Source organism: Pogoniulus pusillus, chromosome 28, assembly GCF_015220805.1.
Source record: "Pogoniulus pusillus isolate bPogPus1 chromosome 28, bPogPus1.pri, whole genome shotgun sequence".
Lineage (NCBI taxonomy): Eukaryota > Metazoa > Chordata > Aves > Piciformes > Lybiidae > Pogoniulus > Pogoniulus pusillus.
The window spans coordinates 10155362-10164400 of NC_087291.1; the positions used below are offsets into that span (position 1 = coordinate 10155362).

The 9039-nt window shown below is 41.4% G+C and overlaps 1 long non-coding RNA gene across 1 annotated transcript; it reads right to left on the minus strand.

The window, feature by feature from the left end:
- Positions 1-2446: 2446 nt before the first annotated feature.
- LOC135188006 (uncharacterized) lies at positions 2447-4444 on the minus strand. Its single transcript, XR_010307534.1, has 3 exons — positions 4378-4444; positions 3647-3730; positions 2447-3349 (listed from the first exon to the last, which is right to left on the minus strand). It is a non-coding gene; the product is annotated as an uncharacterized LOC135188006 (long non-coding RNA).
- Positions 4445-9039: the final 4595 nt, after the last annotated feature.

Sequence of the window (9039 nt, forward strand, 5' to 3'; positions counted from 1 at the left end):
GCTCTGCACTAATTGGCAGATTCAGTGAAGAAGCCAAATGGTGGCTCGTCTATTGAGGCTGATTTGCCCTTTTTGCCCATGGAGGAAATCTTTCCCCCCAGGTAGGCTGTTGGGATTTGATAGAGTTTGTTAAGCTAACCAGACTGCCTGCTTTGGAAATTCAGAGGATATCAGTCGTGAAGGCTGTCTGGGAGGATTTTATTTCTAATGACATAGACAAACTCTTCTTTTTTTCTCTAATAGGAAAAGATCATCATTATATGGCATTATGAAATAAACAGTAGCACCGAGATCAGCCAGGCTTCTGACTCTCATTAAAGCCAAACCATGTTTTGTCCCAAAATCTTGGAGGCAGTTGCCTAAGCAGCACTTACTTCAAGGTTACTTCTGAGCAGACATAAGGAATTCTGAAATAATGAAATTATTTAAGTGCACCTCAAGTAATGAAATTCATCTCCCTGAAACTTACTTACTGTTTTACAACAAAGTGAAGATATCCTCTGAATTAATAAGGGGACACAGTCTCAAGTTGTGCTGGGGGAAGTATAGGCTGGATGGTAGGAGGAAGTTCTTCACAGAGAGAGTGATTTGCCATTGGAATGGGCTGCTCAGGGACGTGGTGGAGTCACCATCCCTGGAGGTGTTCAAGAAAAGCCTGAATGGGGCACTTAGTGCCATGGTCTAATTGATTGTCTAGGGCTGGGTGCTAGGTTGAACTGGATGATCTTCGAGGTCTCTTCCAACCTGGTTGATTCTATGATTATTACTTAACCCACACAACTATTTAAAGAGGTAGTTTAGCATGAATACATTTTTTTTTTGCACATAGCTACACATCTCATTAGCTAAACAGGAGAAAATGTCACACAAGCTTGACAGCTACATAAGGCTTTGCAAAACTTTGGGTTGCTTCAAGGAAGAATGTGCTGGGTTATGCACATCTGCATTTGTGCAGATCCCAATCTTGTGTCAACAAGCATTTGTGTTTGCCTTCATATTGTAACCCTTCAGCCTTTTATTTGTACATTCCAAAGTGTATGTGTATATCTATATATACAGGTACATAATGCCACTACATCCAGTATTCCTCCTTGAAGGGAAATAAACAAGAGTCTCTAATTGATTGCCCATGGTAATGAATTCTTGGGATGCCAGTGAATGGACAGGTTTAAAAGCATATTCTTCAATAGTATCTTTTTGACCTGATCCTTTTTCTTTTTTATTCCTTTCTTCCCAGTAATGACATGAAATTACTGAAACTTTCACAGATTTGTATCCTGAGTTATTGTTCAGGATGGCTACAGAGCTAAGTCCTCTGCTGTGCTGGGATCAGACTCACAAAATGGGGGTGGAAAGAAAGAATTGAATGATGTTGCCTTGTCTTGTGTTTTCCTGCTCAAAAGCTGCTGCTGAAGCAGGACTTGTGCTGTCCTAGTTACCAGTCCCTGTGCTGAAATAGGGCAGTGCTCGAAATACCTACATTTGCCAACCATACAGTAAAGTGCCAGCCCAGCCTGGAAGAGAGATACTTGACGTACTCTTTGGCTAGCCTGATCTAAGGTAGGGTCCCCCTGGCCATGGCAGAGGGTTGGAACTAGATGATCCTTGTGGTCCCTTCCAACCCTGACTGATTCTATGATTCTATGATAACCGCTCAAAAAGCTTCATAATTATGTAACCTTCCTTTATCTCTTTCAACAGGAAAAGCTTGGTGGTGCTTGGGAAAGTGGGACAGGGATCACTGTTTGACATAACAGCACATATCATTTAAATACTTTGGAAAAACATAAGCAAGGTCCCTTCCAGCCCAGACAACTCCGTGATCACATGTTAAAGTAATCATCAAGCTCCTACCCTACCTAACCGGGGGGCCACCAGGCCCCCCGGCCTTTAGATCCCCACCACCAGTCACCCAGTGTGCACCATGAGGACTCACCAGTGATGATGGGAGGAGGATCCCTCTGCCCAGATGGGCAAGCTTAGGGCTTGCCTTTCCTGGGGCTGTTTATAAAGGGCAGTGTGCAGGGAGGTCTAAGTGGTCACACCTGGGGTGGGAGGAGACTCCAAGAGAGCCCAGGTGCTGTGTGTTTAGGGGTGGGAAAGGGGCAAAATGGGGTGGGTGGGGTGGAAAGGGGGCAGATACAGTGTTCCAGTGTCATCTGCTATAGGTGGTCCTGTCCTGGCGGAGGGATTGGACTTGATGATTTTTCAAGGCTTCCCAGAGTGGTTGTGGAGACTCCTTCTCTTCAGACTTTCAAGGCCTGTCTGGATGTGTTCCTCTGTGATCTGTGTTAGATAGCATTGTCCTGCTCTGGCATGTGGTTGGACTCAATGATCTCCTTGGGTCGCTTCCAACCCCTAACATCCTGTGATCCTGTGTAAATTTTAAAAGTCATACTTGCCAAACTCACCATTCCAGTTTTAATGTCAATCCATTTAATATGACTTTCAATTGATTGTTACTTCTGGCTTCGCTTTTTGCCCATAGCTTGGACTGTATCTTATATCAGACGTGCATTGAATGGAAGAGTGGACAGTAAAATTGAAATGTTTAGACTATCAACTAACTGAGTCTGTAACTAAAAAAAATATGGGAGAACTATCACACCTAAACAGCTTGTGTTTTCCAGCATCAGTGACTGAAATCAATAATCTCCAATATATTTCCACCAATGCCATAATTTTGCTTTTAAAAGCAACAAGCATTTCTTCCCTTTCTTACTCCTTTTCTTCCTTTGCTGTGGCAGCAATTCCAACACTCCTTTCTTTTCTTCCAAAATGTGTGCAGTTTTGGACCAAGAGTGCACTAACAGACCTGTTCCAGGACCTATTCCAGCTCCTATAGTTTTACTGTTGTTGAGACGTCCTCAGCTCTGCAAACATCTTTGTCCAAAATTCAACTAAAATGAAATACCAACCAACATGGCAACCAAGAAGTCCATGATATCGAAGCTCTCATGATAGAAGCAAATGGACAGGAACTATCAGATTTGTGCTTAGCACTTTGAGGTCTTACAATGTTTTCACTAACAAGCTTCCAGAGTTACTAGCACAAAGACTTGGGTTTTAATTCAGTGCCAGTAAGCACACATCTTAGATCAGTAGTGGAGGTGTGCACCAATGGGCTGCATCAGGCAACAGCTTTATATTGTTAAAAGCACTCTCATTTTCCCTCTTAGTGCAGAAAATGTTGTTTCTTTGAAATACATTTGAAAAACTGCATGGGTGTTGGCCTCGTTCTTTTTGCAGCCCTCCTCAATAAGTACCTTTTCCAGTGTCATCCACGGCAGTCTATTGAGCCTTACCCTATTTTCTGCTTTCATTGTAAGGCCTGGAAGAGGAAAGAGAACTGGAAAAAAAAAGGAGATTAAAACCAAAAATGAAAGTGAAGGAAACTTGAAGAAATGAAGTTTCAAAATCCCTCAGAAAAGGTAGTGTTCTAAATTCCTATATTAAATCAAGCCAGTAAGATATACTCTGTCAATTGCTTCCCGATTCAGGGCCAGAAACTACTCATCTTGTAAGAACATTTGAAAACTATCACATATATATATATATATATATGTACATAGCATATCAGAGTGATGCTTTTTAAGCTTGCATTTATACATTTCACTTGAATATATAGAGATAGATAAATGCTTACCCTTAATTAAAATAGATAGAAACTATGTATGATAGGCACGTCTCAAGCTCTCTCTAATGCTTTTGGTTTCACTCAAGTGTCCATCTACAAAGGCAGATATTAAGTTATTGTTTGGTGATCTGTATTCCAATTTCTACAAGTCTTTCACAGGTCTAATTAACTTACCTTTTATGTTTTTAGTGAGTGTGATGCCACAGGAATGCAACAATTGCTATCTGTGAGTAGTTAACGGGGTTGAATACTGTAGAAAATCCCAATTCCTGTATCTACAAAACGGTGCAGAGTTTTCCTGTGCAATTACAAAGTGAGCTAATCATTCATATTTTACATTATTTACTGAGTAAAAGGGGTCATGGTACACTTTTCCCATTCACAGGCTTCGGCCCCAGACTTTCCAACCCTTTATTTATCAGAAATGAAATATTATGCTAAGCATGACCTTTTAACAACAGTCTATTCACAGTGACCAAAGGTTTTTATTGCTGACCTATTAATCTATTATAAAACAATAATTTTCCTGGGTCGCCTCATTTTTAAGGAGAAGCAAAACAAAACCACAAAGATTAAAAGAGTAAGGATTAAAATTCCCTGAAATGTTCACCGAATGTGAAATTTCTTCTTGTTTTCTCTGCCAGAAAACATCAAGCAAATACTATAATTTATAGCTTTCCTCCCCATCTAAATCAAGAATCTACACAGGGGAAAAAAAATAAAATCAGTTCTGTACATACCTCTCGTGTAGTAATTTTAAGTTTTCCCATGTCCATTAGGCCCTTACAACCTAATCTTGCTCTGCCAATTGCTCCCATGGTGAGATCATTAAGTAAATTATTTAAAGATCAAACAGCCTGCAGTGACAATGGAGTTCCATGTAAGGTAAATGCTTCAAAGCCCCCCTCCCCCCTTCTCAAATTATAGCTCTACAGGCTATTCATCACCTCTGGATGGGGCATGCCCCACCATTACTTGGCTTTTTGCTGCAGGCTAAGGTAGCACCACTAATTGGCCTTTGTAACAAAACTGACCTGTGGACAGGATAAAACTTGTTTGGAGCTTTAGAGACAACAATTATTCAAGGTTAAAAACACATCAATGCCACAGCTACGTCACTATAATAAGGGTGAATGAATTTCTTCCTCTTGGGTCTTAATGTGAAAGAATGCCTTCGTGTTGTGCCCATGCCAAACAAAAGCTCCTTCAGGTAGTTGAACTAGTCCACTTTTCTTTCTTTCCCCCACCCCTTCTTTTTTAGCTCAAGGACAAGTAGGTCTATCATTTGCTTTATTTCTTCAGAGCCCCTCACAGTGAGGGCCCTTTGATCTCTGAGAATAATGGTAGATGGAACAATTTAACTGCTTCATACAGGTGCAGGAGTTTATTTGACAGGTTGTGGGCTTTTATTTCTAGCACATTAGCTGCGTGCATACAAATGGGGCTCTTGACAGATTCAAGCAGGTAGATCAGAATTTATTTCTTTTTTCAAGAAGCCTCAACAAAAGCCTGGCCACACCTGCAATGATGGCACGATTTAAAACACCGAATAAATTAAAGTCAGGTAAAGCCACTGCACTCCCTGCTGGGAATGAATTTTTACAACTCAGGAAGACAGTCTGTAGCTTGATCTAGTAAACAAAAGGGGATCCAGTCACTCACCTCTTAACTTAAGAGCCTCTACTTGATCCGAGTTGTCTTTAAAGGAGTAACTCAGAGAGACAAGTGCTGGTGTTGTATCGCCTGTGACAGGGAACCAAAGGTAGGAAGAGAAGCAAAGTTAAGGAATGCGTTTTCAAGACACAGTTGTGCAGATCAGCACTTTCCCCCCAAAGAGCTATCTATATTATCTTATGATTAGGTGTATTGCAGAGAAAGTCTGCCCTTAAAAGATTTCTAAACAGAGAAGTTTTTCATTTTGTTTTGCTTCGTAGTTGTTGGTTGGGATTTTTTTTTCCCACTTAGTTTAAGCGTCATTGAAATGGCTTAGGTAAGGCTCTTCAATAACCTACTAGGTAATAATAGGTCTGTTAAAGATTGCTTCATCAGACTGTTACAGCTTATGGAAGCCACACATACATTTTATTCTTATTTTCCTCCCTTCTGGTTTTCCAGTGCATTGCAGTTCTTCAAAGAACATCCTGCCCTCTAAGTCGTGCTTTCACTACACATAAGGCCTGGGAATGCACACACCTTTTGAAAGCATGAATGATTTCTGTTGGAAGTGTTATATCAAGACTGGTAGTATAGGTGCAGTTATGATAGCTTCAAAGTATTTTACACTGGTTTAGCTTATTTGACTCATGGAAATATTTATTCTACACTAAACATCTTTATGACAATGTAAGTGCTTTGGCACTGCAGGACAACGTAAGTGTGAGGATGTCACTGTGTTTAAGATGATAAACCTGGAGCTCACATTTACATCACTCACCATCTCTGCTGATATGGCTGTGACAGAGTAGGATATTAAGAGGTAAGACAGGCAGGCAGCACTGAGGAAAACCCTACATAGTCTTTTCCAGTCTGAGCTGCTGTATCCTTAGTGAGCGCTTCGCTGCTGCAGCATGCTGGTAATGTACTGCTTCATAGCTAACCTGCTCCTGGGGGACACATGGCCATGTTTATCACCTCTGTGGTAACTACAGGAGCTGCTAAATAGATTTGGTGAAAATTACAGCCCAGTTCTCCAGGTGATATACCGTTCTCAGAGAAGTAACAGAAGCACGAGGCTGCACTAAGGAATACATACCAGGGATAACTATGAGTCAGTTTAACTGTTTCAAATTTGTGCATAGTGGGTATTTATTCAGGTGAGCTGGTGTCTTACTCCACATAAACAACCTAGAAGAGAGCTTGAGTCACACTAAAATGTTTTAGAGCAATAGTCATAAAGTGAAGGTGAAGCTCAGTGACGGACTACAGAATATTAAGATTCTGCATTGGACAAAACCCACATTTTTCTTGCTGGCACAGTATAAGGCTCATGGATGGTACAACTACCCTGGGAGGTTTTCTGTTATTGGCACATCCCTAGAGGATTTGGGGGAATGAACTGTTGGGGAGGTAATTTAACTACACTGCTTTACACTCCTTTTGGCTACTGCAGTTCATCTGTGGGCTTCACATTACCGCGGTGCTGCAGGGTAAGCAACAGCCATGTCTGGGTCAGCAACTGCCTGCAGGGTTATGCTTCCTGACAGTTTTCTAAGACGTGCCACTTGCAAGTTGGATGGCAGGCTGCTGCTGTAGAGCATGCTAACATAGCCTTGCTGTAGCCTCTTCACTATGGGCAGACTCCACCAGTAGCAGAGCAAAGAGACTTGTCCCACCCCACACTGGAGAGATTGCAATTTCCACATTGCTGTGGGAAATGCTGGCAGAAGCCCTCAATGCAAAGACAGATGACTCCCCCAGGCCAGCCTACAGGCTCTGTGGTGGCCGGCTGTCCTCTGAAGGGACTCACCAAGAGATCAATATCTGAAAGCAAACTCAATTCCATATTAAATTCTTTCTTCTCCACCCTGCACCAGCTGTCCTAGGATGCTGACCAACAGGCGCCCCTTGTTCTAGAACAAACAGCCTCCTTCTTTGTTTGCCTGTTAATTAAAAAGCAAATTCTCATTTGGAACATCAGGATGTGGGAAAGACTGGCTCAGACACACGGCAATGAGTTCTGTCGGCAGTCTGCTGCTCTAGCTCCCACAGCCAGGATCCAAGAAATAAATGTGAGGGATCTCAGCTGCCAAAATAGTTTCAGTTAAAAAAAAGGAGGTGAGGTGCATTAATGATCAGATATTTCAGAAAACTTAATGAAAAAAAAATGGAAGACTTAGCCTGCTCTGCCTGTTTTGCCTTTTCTATCTTAATATTGGCAGTAAAATAACCTGCAGCAGATTGTATTTCTGTTAAAGGTATTACAGGTTTATGACTGGACTGAACCAGCACAACAAACATGGAAATGAATATTGAAGTCTTGGGGGGTTCTTTGTTGCTTTCATTTAACGAAATATATAGTAAGTTCCTGGTACTTAAAACTGAGTAAGCAGGGTTTGGATTTTTCTTTTAGACAAAAATTTGACTTTGTGTCCCATAAGGCATCAGTCAAGCTTCACTTCCAAGCATTTTTCATATATAAATTTTAAAGGGCTCTAATCCAATGGATTAGAAGCACAGCTAAAAATAAAGATTAAAAGTAATAACTTCTAGAAAGTGTTGGGTTGTGATGGTAACAGTTAACAACAGAGGCCTGTGGTAAATGCTCTCTCAATGATTCACCTTTTCTGACGAAGGTGGTCATTTTAAATCAGTGCTGGTGCAATATGGCAGTCAAGGATGACATCAGACAAATTGTTGGGTTTTTTTGTAATTATTCTGGGTTTCTTTGCAATGGATTTTGACACTAAAGGTTTGGTGCTCCAGTTGATGGTGTTTGCCCCTTCAGTGTATATTGAATCAACAGTGTGGCTTTGTGTTTTATGCCACTCGCCAATTGAAACGCCACCGTCTGTCATACCATGGCTCTGACCATGGAAACATCCATGAGTTGTTCTCATGGTCCTAATGTTATATCTATGTGCTGCAGGGGTTTTCTCTAAAATCACCCCAACTGAGTAATTTCAGCCAGATTAGTATTCCTCTTCCCTGATTTCCAAGAGATGGGGTCATATTGCAGAGCATCTGAATGCCTTTACACAGCCATCTCCACGTGGCTCAGCTGCTCTTGCTAAGGCTCCTGCTTCAACTACCTATGGCTCCCAGAGAACACGACAGCTCCACAGTCCTGCTGACTGTACCACTCTTCTCTGTAATTTTTGTACCTCATCTCAGTATGGATCTGAGATGGACAAAGCACTTTGCTGTACATCTGGAGACCTCTCCTTTTAGGACAAGAAATAAGTGCTTCAGCAGGTCTTTTTTCATTCTAACATCTCCATCTCTGCCAGCTTGAGAACTCAGGAAATACCTCAGTTATCCAATTTTGGTCTCACTATTGAAGGTTGCAAAGTTGTCTCCCTTTTATATTTTTCATAAATCTTAAATGAGATATTTAAATTAAAGCTAAAATTTACATTGGTCCTATCAATTAAATTGCAGGCACCCAGTGACAGAACAGGAGGACACAGTCTCAAGCTGTGCCAGGGCAGTTTTAGGCTGGATGATAGGAAGAAATTCTTCACAGAAAGAGTGATTGGCATTGGAATGGGCTGCCCAGGGAGGTGGTGGAGTCATTGTCCCTGGAGGTGTTTAAGAGGAGACTGGATGAGGCACTTAGTGCCATGGTTTACTTAATTAGAAGGGATTAGATGATGGAGGTCTTTTCCATCCTTGTTAATTCTGTGATTCTGTGATAGTCCTTTTGTCTGTGTCCAATTGAGGATGCAACCATCTTAATCCATAGT